General features: G+C 46.4%; 1 pseudogene; it reads left to right on the forward strand.

Annotated features, from left to right (window-relative positions):
- Positions 1 to 658: 658 nt before the first annotated feature.
- The window catches only part of LOC123457054, a 187,968-nt pseudogene continuing 170,624 nt past the window's right edge, over positions 659 to 18,002 (forward strand).

Raw genomic sequence — 18,002 nt, forward strand, 5'->3', positions numbered from 1 at the left:
AGGCTTTGTTAGAAACCCTATAAAAACTGTCCCGTTCCTTCATTCGGGGCTCTGCAGTCCTCACCCTTGTGCAGTGTATGTCTGTGGGCCCCAGCGCACTTGGAATAAAATCCTCTTGCAGTTTGCATCAAGACCACTTCTCGTGAGTGATTTGGGGTGTCGCCATATCTGGGCACAGCTTGGGGTCCCCCTCCTGGGGTTGTTCATTGGGGGCTTGTCCTGGATCTGAAGGCCCCCACACACACCCGAGAACTGACTTGGAGGCAAGGGGGACCCCTCTGGAGTGAATGTGTGCCGGCCAGTGTTTTCGTTCTGAGTATCTGGTTTCTGGGACGCGGGCTTTTGGCTTGGTTTGATTTGCAGCCGTCCTCTAGGGCCATAAAGGACCAGAGGGCCATGATCAGCAGACGTGCTAGGAGGATCACAGTCTGCCACCCTGGGGGACACCGTGGGAGGGGAGGAGAGGCAGGGACACCTTATGGTCTCATACTGTCGGTCGGAAGACTGAGTTCTGTTGTTAGAGTGGGAGCTTCCTCCTTCGCGGCCGTCTGATTCTTTTGCCTGCTTGTGGAAGATGTGGATGGGTCACTGGTGTCTGGCTTTGTTAGTCTCAGTTGTGTGTGTTGTTGTGCTTTGTGTCTTTGTCTATAGTTCTAAAATGGGACAGATGGTGACAAGGCCCCTTAGCTTGACTCTTGACCATTGGGCTGAAGTTAAGTCTAGGGCCCATAATTTGTCAGTTGAGGTTAGAAGGATACCCTGGCAAACATTTTGTGCCTCTGAGTGGCCAACTTATGAGGTCGGATGGCCATCAGAAGGAACCTTTAATTCCGAGACTATTCTGGCTGTTAAAGATATTATTTTTCAGAATGGACCAGGCTCCCGTCCCAACCAAGAGGCTTATATCCTCACCTGGAAGGATTTGGTGGACAACCCCCCACCATGGGTCAGGCCGTGGCTGAATAAACCAAGAAACTCAAGCTCCAGAGTCCTGACTCTCAAAAATGCTAAAAAGCCCTCTCCTGAGGAAGCCAGACCTCCCCCTCGCATCTATTCTGAGATTGAGGAGCCTCTGGCTTGGCTGGAGACTCAGCCTGCCCCTCCCCCCCTTACCTAGTCCTGGGAGCTGAGAGAGGGCCTCTTGCCCTTCCCAAAACTCCGCCCTCCACCCTTCCCAAGCCTCCGCCCCCTGCCCTCCCTGAGCCTCCGCCTCCCAGCTTGCCCAAGCTTCCTCCCTCCACCCCTCCTGAGCCCCTGGAAATGGAAGGGCTGGCTGCAAGGATGTGGAGCTGGAGAGATGCTATCCCAGAGGGACCAAATGGAATTGTAACACTGCCACTACGCGAGGCAGGTCCTCCCATGCTGGGGGGCCAACTACAACCCCTCTAATATTGGCCTTTTTCCTCTGCAGATCTTTATAACTGGAAAGCTAACCACCCCCCTTTTTCAGAGGAACCCCAATGCCTCACGAGGCTGATGTTTCTCTTATGTTTTCTCATTAGCCTACCTGGGATGATTGCCAACAGCTGTTGTAGACACTCTTCACAACTGAGGAATGAGAGAAAATTTTAATAGAGGCCAGATAAAATGTCCCTGGGGCTGAAGGGAGGCCCACGCAGCTCCAGCATGAGATAGACGTGGGGTTCCCTCTGACTCGCCCTGTTTGGGACCACAATATGGCTGAAGGTAGGGAGAGCTTAAAAATCTATCATCAGGCTCTGGTGGCGGGTCTCCGAGGTGCCTCCAGAAGGCCCACCAATTTGGCCAAGGTGAGAGACATGATGCAGGGGCCAATGGAGTCTCCCTCAATGTTTCTTGAGAGGCTCATGAAAGCATTTAGGAGGTTCATACCGTTTGACCCCACCTCTGAGACTCAAAAAGGCTCAGTAACATTAGCTTTCATATAACAGTCAGCTCCTGATATCAGAAAGAAACTTCAGAGATTGGAGGGATTACAGGAAGCTGAGCTGCATGATTTAGTAAAAGAGGCAGAAAAGGTATATTACAAAAGGGAGACAGAAGAGAAAAAGGAGCAAAGGACAAAAAGAGAGAGAAGAACATGAGGAGAGACGTGAGAAAGAGAGTGAGAAAAGGGAGGATAGACAATAGACAACAAGAGAAAAATCTGACCAGGATCCTGACCACAGTGGTAGAAAAAATAAGAGAAAGGGAGAGAAATATTCAAAAGTTTAGGACAGGCCCTAGACAGATAGTGAACCTGGGCAACAAGGCCCAACTTGATAAAGATCAATGTGCCTGTTGCAAGGAGAAAGGGCACTGGGCAAGAGACTGCCCTAAGAAGAACAGCAAAAGACCTAGGGTCCTAACCATTGGAGAAGATGAAGACTAGGGAGGATGGGGCTCAGAGCCCCTCCCTGAGCCCAGGGTAACTCTGAAGGTGGAGGGGAAGCCAGTCGAATTCCTAGTGGACACTGGCGCTGAACATTCTGTACTCTTGCAACCACTGGGAGGGCTAAAAGATAAAAAATCCTGGGTTCTGGGTGCTACTGGACAACGGCAATATTCATGGACTACCCGAAGAACCATTTACCTGGGAGTGGGACGAGTAACCCACTCATTCTTAGTCATTCCTGAATGTCCAGCTCCCCTCCTTGGTAGGGACCTATTAACCAAGATGGGTGTTCAAATTTCCTTCAAGTCAGAAAAACCAGAAATGTCTACTGGAGGTCGACCCATCACCGCGTTGACTCACCAACTAGATGATGAGTATCGATTATACTCTCCCCCGGTACAGCCTAATCAAGACCTAAAGCCCTGGTTAGAACAATTTCCCCAAGCCTGGGCAGAAACTGCGGGCATGGGCTTGGCGAAACAAGTATCCCCACAGGTCATTCAACTAAAAGCCAGTGCTACACCAGTATCAGTCAAACAATATCCCATGAGCCGAGAGGCCCGAGAAGGAATTCGGCCCCATATCCTAAGACCGATTCAACAAGGTATTCTGGTCCCGGTTCAGTCCCCCTGGAACACTCCCTCACTGCCAGTTAGAAAACCCGGAACCAGTGATTACTGCCCAGTACAGGATTTGAGAGAAGTCAATAAAAGAGTACAGGACATACATCCAACTGTCCCAAACCCTTACAACCTCCTTAGTGCCCTCCCACCAGAGCGGATTTGGTATACAGTGTTAGATCTAAAAGATGCTTTCTTCTGCCTAAGATTACATTTGGACAGCCAACCTCTTTTTGCCTTTGAATGGAGAGACCCAGACACAGGAAGGACTGGGCAGCTCACCTGGACCCAGTTGCCTCAGGGATTCAAGAACTCCTCAACCATCTTTGATGAAGCCCTACACAGGGACCTAGCCAATTTTAGAGTTCAACACCCACAGGTAACCCTCTTTCAATATGTCAATGACTTACTCCTGGCAGGAGCTACCCAACAGGACTGTCTAAAAGGTACAAAAGCATTACTACTGGAGCTGACTGACCTTGATTACTGAGCCTCAGCTAAGAAGGCCCAAATATGCAAAAGAGAGGTAACATATTTGGGGTACTCCTTGTGGGGTGGACAAAAATGGCTGACAGAGGCACAAAAGAGGACTGTAGTACAAATACCGGTTCCAACTATGGCCAGACAAGTTAGAGAGTTCCTGGGGACAGCTGGGTTCTGCAGACTATGGATCCCAGGGTTTGCAACCCTACCAGCCCCCCCTCTATCCACTAACTAAAGAGAAAGAAAAATTCACTTGGACCTCTAAACACCAGGGGGCATTTGATGCCGTCAAGAAGGCACTATTAAGTGCGCCTGCCCTAGCCCTCCCTGATGTGAGTAAACCATTCACCCTTTATGTAGATGAGCCTAAGGGGATAGCCCAGGGAGTCCTAAACCAGTCCTTAGGGCCATGGAGAAGACCCGTTGCCTACCTCTCAAAGAAACTTGACCCTGTGGCTAGTGGATGGCCTATATGTCTAAAAGCCATAGCGGCAGTGTCCACATTGATCAAAGATGCTGATAAACTAACTCTAGGGCAGAGGATAACTGTCATTGCCCCCATGCCCTAGAGAGCATTGTCTGGCAGCCCCCAGACCGATGGATGACTAACGCCCGTATGACTCACTACCAGAGCCTGCTCCTCACTGACAGGATAACGTTTGCCCCACCTGCCATCCTCAACCCTGCTACTCTTCTGCCTGAAGAAACTGATGAGACAGTGACTCATGACTGTCATCAACTGCTGGTTGAGAAAACTGGGATCCGAAAGGATCTTACAAATGTCCCACTGACCACAGGAACATTAACCTGGTTCACAGATGGAAGCAGTTACATTGTAGAAGGTAAGAGGATGGCTGGGGCGGTGATAGTAGACGGAACATGAACAGTCTGGGCCAGCAGTCTGCCAGAAGGAACTTCAGCACAAAAGGCTGAGCTCATGGCCCTCACAAAGGCCTTACGACTAGCTGAAGGCAAGTCTGTGAATATCTACACGGACAGCAGGTACTCTTTTGCTACTGCACACGTACATGGGGCCATCTACAGAGAGGGCCACTTACTTCAGCAGGGAAAAAAATTAAAAACAAAAAAAAAAATTCTAAGTTTGCTAGAAGCTCTACATCTACCCAAAAGACTGGCCATTATACATTGCCCTGGCCACCAAAAAGCCAAAGATTTTATCTCCAAAGGAAACCAGATGGCTGACCAAGTGGCCAAGCAGGCTGCCCAGGTGGTCAACCTTCTGCCCATAATAGAAAAGCAAAAGAACCAAAAAAGTGAGCAACGATATACCCCAGGTGACTAGCAAGAAGTTAAGAAAGTTAGGCCAGTTTTCTGAAACTCCAGAAGGGGCCTGTTTTACCTCAGAGGGAAAAGAGATTCTACCTCAAGCAAAGGGACTACAGTACGTTCAACAAATACACCATCTGGAGGCTAAACATCTGCAAAAACTGCTGCAGACATCTCCTTACCATATTCTGAGGTTGCCAGAGATAGCTGGCTCAGTAGGCAAGCATTGTGTACCTTGCCAGATGATCAATGCTAATCCCTCAAGAATGCCTCCTGGGAAGAGGCTAAGGGGATACAGCTCAGGTGCTCACTGGGAAGTGGACTTCACTGAGGTAAAACCAGCTAAGTATGGTAGTAATTATTTACTAGTTTTTGTAGACACTTTTTCAGGATGGGTAGAGGCTTATCCTACCAAGAAAGAAACCTCAACCGTGGTGGCTAAGAAAATACTGGAAGAAATTTTCCCAGGATTTGGGAGACCCAAGGTAATAGGATCAGACAATGGTCCAGCCTTTGTTGCCCAGGTAAGTCAAGGACTGGCCAAAATATTGGGGATTGATTGGAAATTACATTGTGCATACAGACCCCAAAGTTCAGGACAGATAGAAAGGATAAATAGAACCATTAAAGAGACCCTCACCAAATTGACCACAGAGACTGGCACTAATGATTGGATAGCTCTCCTACCTTTTGTGCTCTTTATGGTCAGAAACACACCCAGACAATTTGGACTGACCTCCTATGAATTGCTATACGGGGGGCCTCCTCCACTGGTAGAAATAACCTCTATACATAGTACTGATGTGCTGCTTTCCCAGCCTCTGTTCTCCAGGCTCAAGGCGCTCGAGTGGGTGGGACAACGAGCATGGAAGCGACTCTGGGAGGCTTACTCAGGAGAAGGAGACTTACAGGTCCCACATCGCTTCCAGGTGGGAGATTCGGTCTATGTCAGACACCACTGCGCAGGAAACCTCGAGACTCAGTGGTAGGGCCCCTACCTCGTCCTACTGACGACTCCAACAGCTGTGAAAGTTGAAGGAATACCCTCCTGGATCCATGCATCTCACGTCAAGCCCTCTCCACCATCGGACCCCGAATGGCAAGCTGAGAGGACATACAATCCCCATAAACTTAGGCTTCACCGTGTGGCTTCTCCTTCTCCAGCTAGGTGATGCCTCCAGTCCCTATGCCCCCCAAAAGTTAACTTGGCAAGTGCTTTCTCAAATGGGGGATATAATATGGACTACAACTAGGGAAGCATCCCCCTGGACTTGGTGGCCTGTCCTGACCCCAGACATATGTGCCTTGGTAGCCAGGGTAAAATTTTGGGATATCCCAAAGCTCACCCCGGAGGAGGTCCCTAGAGAAGTCCACTCTCATTTGGCTAAGCGGGCACTCATGCAAGGGGTCATCTCCCAAGTCCAATACATGGCAGACAACCCGGGGTGCAGCTCTGGGCCAGCCCAACCTAAGATGCTGCATACTCCATTTTATGTCTGCCCCCAAACTTCTAAACGAAGTTGTGGAGGGATAAAACAGTTCTACTGTAAATACTGGGGTTGTGAAACTACAGGCAATACCTACTGGCACCCACTTTCCTCCTGGGACCTGATTACTATGCAGGAAGGATTAGATGGGAAAAAAGCAGTTCCTCTCAGCATCTCCTTCACCCCACAAGGTCGAGAGTCCCAAGACTGGATAAAAGGAAAAACTTGGGGACTCAGGTTTTATATGACAGGATGGGATAAGGGCCTAACATTTACTATACGAGTTAAGATAGAGCCTCCCACCCCAAGACCAGTAGGACCTAATAAAGTTCTAGTTGAATAGGGACCCCCTAAAGTGGCATTACCCAAGCTCCCACCCACAGTGGCAGCCAAGACCCATCACATAATGACTGCTAGAACCCCTTTGACTAGCCCACTCTCGGAAGCCCCACATGGGACAGGACAGAGGCTCTTTAACCTAATCCAAGGGGCCTTCCTCACCATAAATGCCACCAACCCCAACATTACCTCTGCTTGCTGGCTTTGTTTATCCTCAGGATCACCCTACTATGAGGGGATGGCAACTATGGGAGAGTTTAATATGACTAAAGAACATAATAGCCGGTGTTCATGGGGGACCAAAAACAAGTTGACTCTCCCGGAGGTCTCAGGAAGGGGGGCATATATAGGAAAGGCCCCCCTGTCCCACCAACATCTTTGTAATGTTACTCTGACCTATAGTCAGACTTCAGACAAGCAATATCTAGTGCCAGGGTATAACAGGTGGTGGGCATGTGATACAGGGCTAACTCCCTGTGTTTCTACTTCAGTTTTTAACCCATCCAAAAATTTCTGTATAATCGTCCAGCTTGTTCCCCAGGTTTACTACCATCCTGAGGAAGTAGTCATTGATAAATATGACTATCATCCCACCCGATCCAAAAGGGAGCCTGTAACCCTTACCCTAGCAGTCATACTTGGCTTAGGGATAGCCGCCGGTGTGGGGACGGGGACCACGGCTCTGGTCACGGGACCACAACAATTAGAAAGAGGGCTTAGTGAACTACATGCTATCATAAATGAGGATCTCCAAGCTTTAGAGAAATCTGTTAGTAATCAAGAGGACTCCCTGAGCTCCTTATCTGAAGTGGTCTTACAAAACTGGAGGGGATTAGACATACTGTTCCTAAAAGAAGGCGGATTATGTGCAACCTTAAAGGAAGAATGTTGCTTTTATGTAGATCACTCAGGAGCTATTAGAGACTACATGAGCAAACTCAGGGAAAGACTAGAAAAGCATCGAAGGGAGAGGGAAACTGACCAAGGATGGTTTGAGGGATGGTTCAACAAGTCCCCCTGGATGACTACTCTGCTTTCCACCCTGATGGGACCCTTAATGGTTTTGCTCCTGATGCTTTCATTTGGGCCTTGCATACTTAATAAGATTTTTACTTTTGTTAGAGAACGAACGAGCACGGTCCAGATCATGATACTTAGGGTTAGATTGAGACAGGAAAAGCCTGGGAGGATTCCATTCTAACCTGGAAAAAGAATTCATCCATTTATGGGGGCCATAATGGCAGTCAATTTTACCTAGTAACCCCTCAAGAGCCATAATAACTCTGTTATTATTTCTCCGAAGCCAGGTAAAATCAGTTATCTTAAAGGGAGTGATAATAAGGTGAGGTTCTGTGCCAAACAACCAGACAGAGGTGTCTCTGCACTTGATAATGCAATCAGCAACCTGGTTGGTTATAGAATAAACTCTGGGGATCCCACTGATTGAGAGGTGGATCCATTGGATGGGCTCACTTTCCTGGGCCAACTGTGCAGTGCATTATGTTTCCCAAGGGAATATGTAGAGGGAGATGGGCAAAATTACCTGAGAGGAGAAGTTAAGATCTTTTAGGAGGTCAAACAAAGGGGATAGCTGTTCAGTAGTTATGGGTATCCAAGACCTCATCCAGTTAATTTCTCCCAAGAGCTTCTGGAGTTGAGACAAGGTGTAAGAATCCTGATTATAAACTTGTGGTTTAACAGGTGAAATGGTATCTAGGGTAAGGGTCGAGCCCAAGATCTTAAAGGGAGGCACGGTTTGAACTTTCTCAGGAGCTACTTTAAAGCTGTCAATATAAAGGATAGTTAGACATTGGTGAGTAAGGTCTTGGAGTGTGGAGGAATCTAGGCACCCCAAAATAATATCATCCATGTAGATATAAAACAGGGTATTGGGGAGATTGATAAGAGAAGAGAAAATGGATGACAGGTAATATTGACAAATGGGTGGGCTATTAGCCATGCCCTGAGGTAAGACAGTCCATTAAAATCTCCTATCTGGGCCATAAAAATTAATAGTGGGTACAGAGAATACAAATTTTTCCATGTCTCCTGGTTGGAGAGGGATAAATAAGAAGCAATCTTTAATGTCAATGACAGTAATATGGTATATATTGGGAATAGCTGGGATCCATGGGAGTCCCCTCTGGGAGGTCCAAAGGGGATCACACATTCATTGATCTTTCTTAAATCATGTAAAAATCTCCAGGACCCATTAGGCTTTTTTCTGACAAAGACAGGAGAGTTCCAGGGACTAGTGGAGGGACAGATATGTCCAGCTTCCAATGGTCAATCAGTGAGTATGTGGAGTTGGTGTAACTTAGAAGAAGGGAGAGGCCACTGCTCAACCCATATAGGGTCCCCTTGTCTCCACTGAATTGTAAATGGGTGGGAGGACTGGCAGTGGCCCTTAGAATTGGGGTGTTCATTGGAGTAATTGGGATGACATTTCCTTCCTTCCTCAAACTGTTGTTGATATATATATATATATATATATATATATATATATATATATATATATATCTCATATATAAATTTATATATAAATATATATTATATATATTTTTATATATATATAGTAGATATTTATATATTTTTATTTATATATATATATATATATATATATATATATATATATATATATATATCAATATATAATAAATAAATAAATATACAGGAGGAGGGCACTTCCTCCTTTCTCAGGACCGTTCAGTCCACTCCAGTGTCGATGAGAAGTTTGAATTTTTTATTGCCAATATTTAAAATAATTTTGGGTCTCAGGACAGGAACCAGGGGGACGGTCCAATTGGATTTGATAGATTCTTTTCCCTTATTTAACAGGGCTGGGGGTAGCACCAGGAGGAGTTTATAGGCTTTCCCTATATGTTAAACTTCAATCGGCAGTCCCTACCCCAATGAAAAGCCTTATTGCATTTAGGGCAGTGGGTGAAAAGGGCATTGGTCATCCCCTAGAGGGCAGGGGAGGATTTGTCTTGTTGGGGCACTCCTTTATAAAGTGACCCATGTACCCACACCCGAAACATGTTGAGTTTTTTGGATTTAACTGTAATGCACAGGTCGATCAATTAAATCTCCCTGTTTATTTTCCTGAAGGGTGGCAGCCATGGCCCTAGCCTGATGGAAGATAGTGCCAACAGCCTTGGTGGCTACAATCCATCTACTCATGGAGTTGTCCTTGAGACCCACACAGGTGAGGCGGTGATTGGCCATCATCCCTTCCCAGACCAAAATTTTAGTAAATTGATCTCATAATGCCTCTGGGGGGAATTTTCTTTGGAGACTTTTTTCCATCCTATCCATAAACGTAGCCAAGTCCCCAGATGGGTTTTGAGTAATACTCATAAGGGAGGTTTGAAAGGGTCCCTCATCAAGCTTTTTCCATGCTGCCAAGCCCAGTGCCCTGACCTGGTCGCTATACGGGTCAGGTATAGCTGCCTGATGAGTGCCTGTAGCATATTGATCAGAGATACCAGAGAGCATCCCAAAAGTTATTGGCATAGGGGGCTGTTGAGTTTGGTTTTGTTCTGCCTGTTTAAAATAGGCACACCACTTAAGGTATAGGGGACCTGACAAGACAGCCATGACTAGATTTTTCCAATCTTGGGTTGTACAAGGTTGATGGGCAAGTCCCTGTAATAGGGTCTCAGCCCAAGGAGAGTTGGGTCTATCCTCTGAGACTGCCTTTTTAAGCTCCTTAAGGTCCTGAGCTTCCCATGGATACCAAGTAGCATGGCAATTGCCCCTAGAATTTAGATTGACAGGAAATAAAAAAGTAGCTTTATTTTCTGGTGGCTTGGCAGCCGAATATGAAGGAGAGGGTGAGGGGGTCCAGAAAGGGCTAGTCAATGGAGGAGGTGGAGGAGGTCCCCCAGAAGGCCAGGGAGCACTCTCAAAGGGATCAAGTGAGGAGTATAAAGATGTATCCTTTTTGGGGGTTTTTATAGCTGTATCTCCAGGAGGAGTAGCCAGATCAGCCTGTATATTATCTTTTTCTTCTGTCTTTTGTTTATGTTTGGTTAATCTTGGAGGGAATCAGTCCATGAGGGCCGAGATCATAGGGAGGACCCCTGAGGGGAGTATTTGACCCTTCTCCACATGTGCCCAACAAACAAGGGCCTCTACCCTATCCCATGTGTTCCATTCAAAGAGATTTCCTTCTGGCAGCCATGGCGCCAGTTTGAAAAGGCAATCCCAGGTCTGTCGAGCCTGATTATCAGTCAAATTAAGCCCTGTACTCTTTAGGAGTGCCCTGAGAGATTCTAAGGCAGGATTGGACTTAGAGGTAGACTGTCCCTTATTATAAAGTTGAGAGAGAGATGTCCATAAAACTAGGGCAATAGCAACCCACATACTCATGAGTATAATACAACCACAAGGATCCAAAAGATAGGTAAACATGTTGTACCAAAGCCACAGATGCAGCTTGTCTGTGAAATGAAAGTGAAAGGAAAGAGAAAGAGAATGAAGAGATGTCGTCAAGTAAGTACAGGTTGTAGAAGCAAAGTTTAGTGCACTATATATGAAGACTGCCTCATAACTTATGAGGGTACGCTCACCTGCACAAACTGATTACCTCCTCAATGACTGCCTCTCACAGGGTGCACTAGTCTGTTGGGGTCTCAAAGCCCCAAGTTGGGTGCAAGATGTTGGGCTCCTTCCCGCTCAGGTAGTGCCAAGGGAAGAACAAGGCCTGCTGGTTGCTCCCTAGGGGTTGCAGGGATGATGAGCTTCGGATGACCCAGAAACCTCTCCTGGCCACTGGAGAAAAACCACACTGAGTCGGGAGTCCTTGCAAAGCAGGAACTTACTTTATTGTTACAGACGTGTGTTTATATAATGTTGAGAACAAAGTCAGAGACTTTAGGGTGGGGTAAGATGTAAGGGCCAATAGCATACCATGACCTTTGAGATGATTGGTTCCAAGCATGCACGAGCGGGGACTCTAACTTCCTGTGTGGAAGTGGCAGGCCAGAGTCTGTTTGGCCCTCTGCTGAGTCATAGCTGGGCAGAGGTAGTTAGGCTCAGGAAGTTCCACTAGGCATCATGTCCGTGCCTCTCAAGGCCCAACAGATGTTAATTCACTCAATTTTGGATGCTTTGAGTTTTGGGGTCTAGCAAGAGATTTACAACTTGACGGCAATTCCAGCGTTAAGAATTATTGCTATGGTGCTGGGCACTGCCGGCAGGGGCAGGTAGTGCTGAAGAAAGGTCTAGGCCTTCTGGTTCCTCTCTAGTGTTTGAGGGGATGATGAGTGTTGGACAACCCAGAACTCTTCTAGCCTCTGGAGAAAAACCACACTGAGTCAGGAGTCTTGTCAATGCAGGATCTTGCTTCAATGCTCTGAGCACCTACCTATATAATGTTGAGGACAAAGGTGGGGATTCTAGGATGGCGGGGGGCAGGGAGACGTTAGGGCCAATAGTAAAGTGTAACTATTGAAATGATAATTTTCAACTTCCACGAGGAGGTGGTAGGCAAGAAGCCATTAGGCATCTTGCTGAGTCCCTACTGGCCAGAGACAGGTCCCCAAACTTTAGCTAGGCTCAGGAAGTTCCAATAGGCCTCACTCCTGGGCCTTTCTCAGAGCCCAACATTTCCCCCTTTTGCTGTGTAAGAGCATTAGTCACCATGGCCCCTGTCTTAGGTTGTCCCCCTCTGGGGATCTTAACCATCATTGGTCACATGGAGGGCAGGGGAGGTGGCAGTGGGTCATTTGAGGAACTTAATTCCTGAGTTGCCAGCCTGTGGTAATGTATTTCGACCTGATGAAGATTTATTTATAGCTGCTGGTGAATTAATTGTGTAATTTTGTTAATTATATAAGGTCTGACAGTGAGGATAAGGAGGAGGGGAAGGAGAGGGAGGGAGAAGGTAGGGTAAGAAGTCATGTAAGCCCGTCTGCAGTGGGTAGTCTTTGAGGTCCTGTTGCCTCCTCTCCAAGTCTTCATGGAGCCTCTTAATTTTGTCCTGGATGATTCCCAATTTATTGGCACAAAAGCAGCATTTTTCCTGTAAAAACAAATATACGCCTCCCTTTTCGGCAGTTAGTAGGTCTAGTCCTCTCCTGTTTTGTAGGACTAACTAAGCCAGGGAATCTATCTTCCAGAAATGATATATACATCTGGGATTAATGTGGCTGGGGCACAAAGGCCCATCTAATTGGTGGGCAGAAAGTCATAGGCCATCCCACCTCCACAAACATAAACCATTCCAGAAGGTGGGCAGTGTTGGGCACTGGGCTCAGTTGTGTTAAAATTACAGGAGGAAGGATGAATGTATCCCACATCTATACTGGAATTATTAGGGGAAGGTAGAGCCCAAATGCCCAGAGGAAATTTGGGAAAAGCTGGATGGGTATGGGGAAGGTGGCTGAGCAATTTTTTTAAGGTTGTATGGGCAACTGTGCTGCAAGCAGCTGGAGAGGCCAAGATTGGAGGCAAAGCCTGCAATCCTCTGCAAGGAAGGGAGTTATTTAGTTTAGCAAGGTGAAGGACCATTTTAGAAACAGCCCTCAGGGGTGGGACTCCCCCTAGAGAAGTGATTGTCAGTGTCCCCTTGTTGGGACAAATATTTTAGGTCTCTCGCTGGTACCCAAATGGGTCTATTTTCATCTTGAGGGAAGACCCATTCAACCCCTCTCCCTGCTGTTAGGAGTGGATCAGGAACCAGTCAATGGGTTTCTCTATCTTACCCAGATGGAACTGTAGGTAATGGATGAGGACAAATGTTTTTGAAAAGTGCATAATTGTTCATTTTCTTTAGAAATTTAAAAATGTTTAGGGTAAATAATGCCTTTTTTAGTTGGTTGTGTGGGGGTAAGAATTCCCCCTTTTGCTTTTGCAACTGAGACTTGAAAGTATGATTATCTTTCAATGTTGCCTTGGTCCCAGGGGTTGTATGGGGTGACTGTGGAATGTGAGATTTTCCAGGTCTGGAAAAAATCTATAAAGGCCTTCCTTATGAAGCAGGGGCCGTTACCTTTAATTTGATCAGGGAGCCCAAGAGTGGCAAAACATTCAAGCATTTGTCTAATGGTATGTTTAGATTTTTCTCTGGCATGTGCTGATGTCCACCAGGCATGGGAGAAGGTATAGACTGAAAGAAAAATATATTTAAGCTTTCCAAATTGAGAATAGTGTGACCCCACTGATTGAGAGGTGGATATATTTGATGGGCTCACCTTCCTGGGCCAACAGTGTGGTGCGTAATGTTTCCCCAGAGAAAATGTAGAGGGAGATGGGCAAAACAGGATGGAACCTCTTTAAGGTCGCAGTATTTATAGCTTGTTGTACCTTATGAAAAATTTGTTGATGACAACAGTAAACAATTACCTGAGAGGAGAAGTTAAGATCCTTTAGGAGGTCAAACAAAAGGGACAGCTCTTCAGTAGTTATTGGTATCCAAGGCCTCATTCAATTAATTTCTCCCAAGAGCTTCTGGAGTTGAGTAAAGACATAAGAATCATGAATATAAAGTTGTGGTTTAAAAGGTGAAACTGTATCTAGGGTAGGGATTGAGCCCAAGATCTTAAACAAAGGCACAGTTTGAACTTTTTTGTTTGTTTGTTTGTTTGTTTTTTGAGGTAGGGTCTACTTCTAGCCCAGGCTGACCTGAAATTCACTATGGAGTCTCAGGGTGGCCTTGAATTCACAGTGATCCTCCTACCTCTGCCTCCCATGTGCTGGGATTAACGGCACACCCTGCTCCAGTTTGAACTCTTTCAGGAGCTACTTTATAGCTGATACTATGCAGGATATTTAGACATTGGTGGGTTATGTCCTGGACTGTGGAGGAATCTAGGCACCCAAGAATAATATCATCCATGTAAATACAAAACAGGGTATTGGGGAGCTTGATAAGAGAAGAGAAAATGGATGACAGGTAATATTGACAAATGGGTGGGCTATTAGCCATGCCCTGAGGTAAGACAGTCCATTAAAATCTCCTATCTGGGTCATAAAAATTAACAGCGGGTACAGAGAATGCAAATTATTCCAAGTGTCCTGGATGGAGAGGGATAGAGAAAAGGCAATCTTTTATGTCATATTCCCAAATATATTGGGAATAGCTGGGATCCATGGGAGTCTTCCCTGGGGGAACATGCATTCATTGATCTTTCTTAAATCATGTAAAAACCTCCAGGACCCACTGGGTTTTTTAATGACAAAGACAGGAGAGTTCCAGGGACTAGTGGAGGGATGGATATGTCCGGCCTCCTACTGTTGATCAATAAGTGTGTGGAGTGTTGTAACTTAGAAGAAGGGATTGGCCACTGCTCAACCCATATAGGGTCCTCAGGTCTCCACTGGATTTTTAATTTGGGGGGTGCTGGGGAGTGGCCATTAGAATTGGGGGTATTCTTTGGAGTAACTGGTATGACATTCCCTCTCTTCTTCAAACTGTTGTTGATATGTTATTTTTAAATTAACAAATCATTATAAAAGGCCTTATGGTCAGTAGTGATGAAAGCCTCAGCATCTCCAAGGATGTCTTGCCCCAGTAAGTCAGCAGTGAGCCCAGCCACCATGAGAGGGCAGACTTTTCCCTTGTCCCCACCTGGCTCATTCTAAAGGAGCCATGTGGCAGTCTCCCAGGAGGTGGCCTGCTTGCCAACTCCCACTAACGAAGGGGTGGACACAAGCTTTCAGGAGGGGGGCACTTTATCCTTTCTCAGGGCCATTCGGTCTGCTCCAGTGTTGATGGAAGTTTGAATTTTTTATTGCCAATATTTAAAATAATTTTGGGTCTAAAGCTGGGGACCAGGGGGATGTTCCAGTGGGCTTTGATAGATTCTTTCCCCTTATTTAAGGGGCTGGGGGACCCCGGAAGAAGTTTAAAGGCTTTCCCTGTATGTTAAACTTCGACTGATATTCCCTAGCCCAATGAAACCCCTTATTGCATTTAGGGCCACAGGTGCGAGGGGCATTGGTCATCCCCCCCAGAGGGTGGGGAAGGCTTTGTCTTGTTGGGGCACTCCTTTTCAAAGTGGCCCTTTTCCCCATACCCAAAACACATTGAGTTTTTAGGATTTAACTGTGATGCGCAGATTGTATTGGCCAAATCTCTGTTTATTTTCCTGAAGAGTGGAAGCCATGGCCCTAGCCTGATGGGAGATAGTGCCAACGTCCTTGATGGCTACAATCCATCTACTCATGGAGTTGTCCTTGAGACCCACACAGGTGAGGCGGTGATCCGTCATCATCCCTTCCTAGACAACATTTTATTAAACTGATCCTGTAATGCCCCTGGGGGAAATTTTCTTTGGAGACTTTTCCACCCTATCCATAAATGTAGCCAAGTCCTCAGATGGTTTTTGAGTAATACTCATAAAGGGTGGGGGTTTTCAGAGGGTCCCTCATCAAGCTTTTCCCACGGTGCCAAGTCCAGTGCCCTGAACTGGTTCCTTTATGGGTCAGGTATATCTGCCTGCTGATTGCCTGAAACATATTGATCAGAGATACCCGAGAGCATCCCAAAAGTTATTGACACAGGGGGCTGTTGAGTTTGGTTTCATTCTGCCTATGCATAGCACTCATCTTTAAAATATGCACACCACTAAAGGTATAGGGGACTGACAAGACAGCCCTGACTAGATTTTTCCAAGCTTGGGTTGTACATGGTTGATGGGCAAGTCCCTGTAATAGGGTCTCAGCCCAAGGAGAGTTGGGTCCATCCTTTGAGACTGACTTCTTAAGCTCCTTAAGGTCCTAACCTTCCCAAAGATACCAAGAAGCAAGGTGATTGCCCCCATGATTTAGATTTATGGGAAATAAAAATGTAGGTTTTATTTTCTGGTGACTTGGTGGCTGATTATGAAGGAGGGGCTGAGGGGGTCTAGAAAGGGTTAGTCAATGGAGGAGGTAGAGGAGGAGCCCTGGAAGGCCTGGGAGCACTTTCAAAGGGATCAAGTGAGGAGTATAAAGATGCATCCTATTTTGGGGTTTTTAAAGCTGTATCACCAGGATACAGCTGCACCAGTCTGTAGACTATCATTTCCTTTTGTCTTTTGTTTATGTTTGGTTGGCCTTGGGGGAAAACAGTCCTTGAGGGCTGAGATCATAGGGCAGACCCCTGAGGATAGTATTTGACCCTTCTCCACATGTGCCTGACAAACAAGGGCCTCTACCCTATCCCATGTGTCCCAATCAAAGAGATTTCCTCTGGAAGCCATGGCACCAGCTTGAGAAGGCAATCCTAGGTCTGTGGAGCCTGATTATCAGTCAAATTAAGCCCTCTATTCTTTCGAAATGCCCTGAGAGATTCTAAGGCAGGATTGGATTTAGAGGTAGATTGTCCCTTATTATAAAGTTGAGATAGAAATGTCCATAATACTAGGGTAATAGCAGCTCACATACACATGAGTATAATACAACCACAAGGATCCAAAAGATAGGAAAACATGTTATACAAAAGCCGAAGATACAGCTTGTCTGCACAATGAAAGTGAAAGGAAAGAGATGTTGACAAGTTAGTACAGGTCATAGAAGCAAAGTTTAGTGCACTAAGTATGAAGACTGCCTCATAACCCATGAGGGTACACTCACCCACATATGTACACCGATTGCCTCCTCCACGACTGCCTCTCACGGGGGCACTAGTCTTCCGGGGTCCCAATGCTACACATTAGGCCTCAGTTGCTGGGCCTGCCGGAGGTGGCAGGTAGTGCTGAGGGAAGAACCAGGCCTGCTGGTTCCTCCCTAGAGGTTGAGGGAATGATGAACGTTGGATGACCCAGACCTCTCCTGGCCACTGAAGAAAAACCACACTGAATCGGGGATCTTGTCGATGCAGGAACTCCTTTATTGCTCTGAGCAGCTACCTATATCATGCTGGGGACAAAGGCGGGGATTCTAGGATGGGGGGAGAGGTAAGGGCAAATAGTAAAGTGTATATATTGAAATGATAATTTTCAACTTCCACGTGGAGGTGGTAGTCAAGAAGCCATTAGGTGTCTTGCTGAGTCCTAGCATGCCACAGACAGGTCACCAAACTTTAGCTAGGCTCAGGAATTTCCACTAGGCCTCATGCCTGGGCCTTTCTCAGAGCCCAACACTATGGGTTGAATATGACATACTATCTCCAAGATGCATGCTGGAGTTTAGCTTCAATGGGTGGCATTCAGAATATGAGAATCTTGATTGTAATAATGGCAGTATGGTTGTGGAGTTTGACTGGGATGTGTCCCTATAATCTCATGTGCTTGAACTTTTGGTTCCCAGCATATGGTGCAGCATGAGAAAATTGTACACCTTTGAGGTGGAGTTCTGTAGAAAGTGGGTTCACTGGCAACTGTACTTGAGGTTTGATAGCCATACACCCACTTCCTATAATCCCTCTGTTTTCTATCAGTGGGGGCCAAGTGGCTATCTGTCCACCTGCTCATGCCAGCATGCCTTTCTTACCATGATTATCTC

The sequence above is a fragment of the Jaculus jaculus genome, chromosome Y (assembly GCF_020740685.1).
Source record: "Jaculus jaculus isolate mJacJac1 chromosome Y, mJacJac1.mat.Y.cur, whole genome shotgun sequence".
Classification (NCBI taxonomy): Eukaryota; Metazoa; Chordata; class Mammalia; order Rodentia; family Dipodidae; genus Jaculus; species Jaculus jaculus.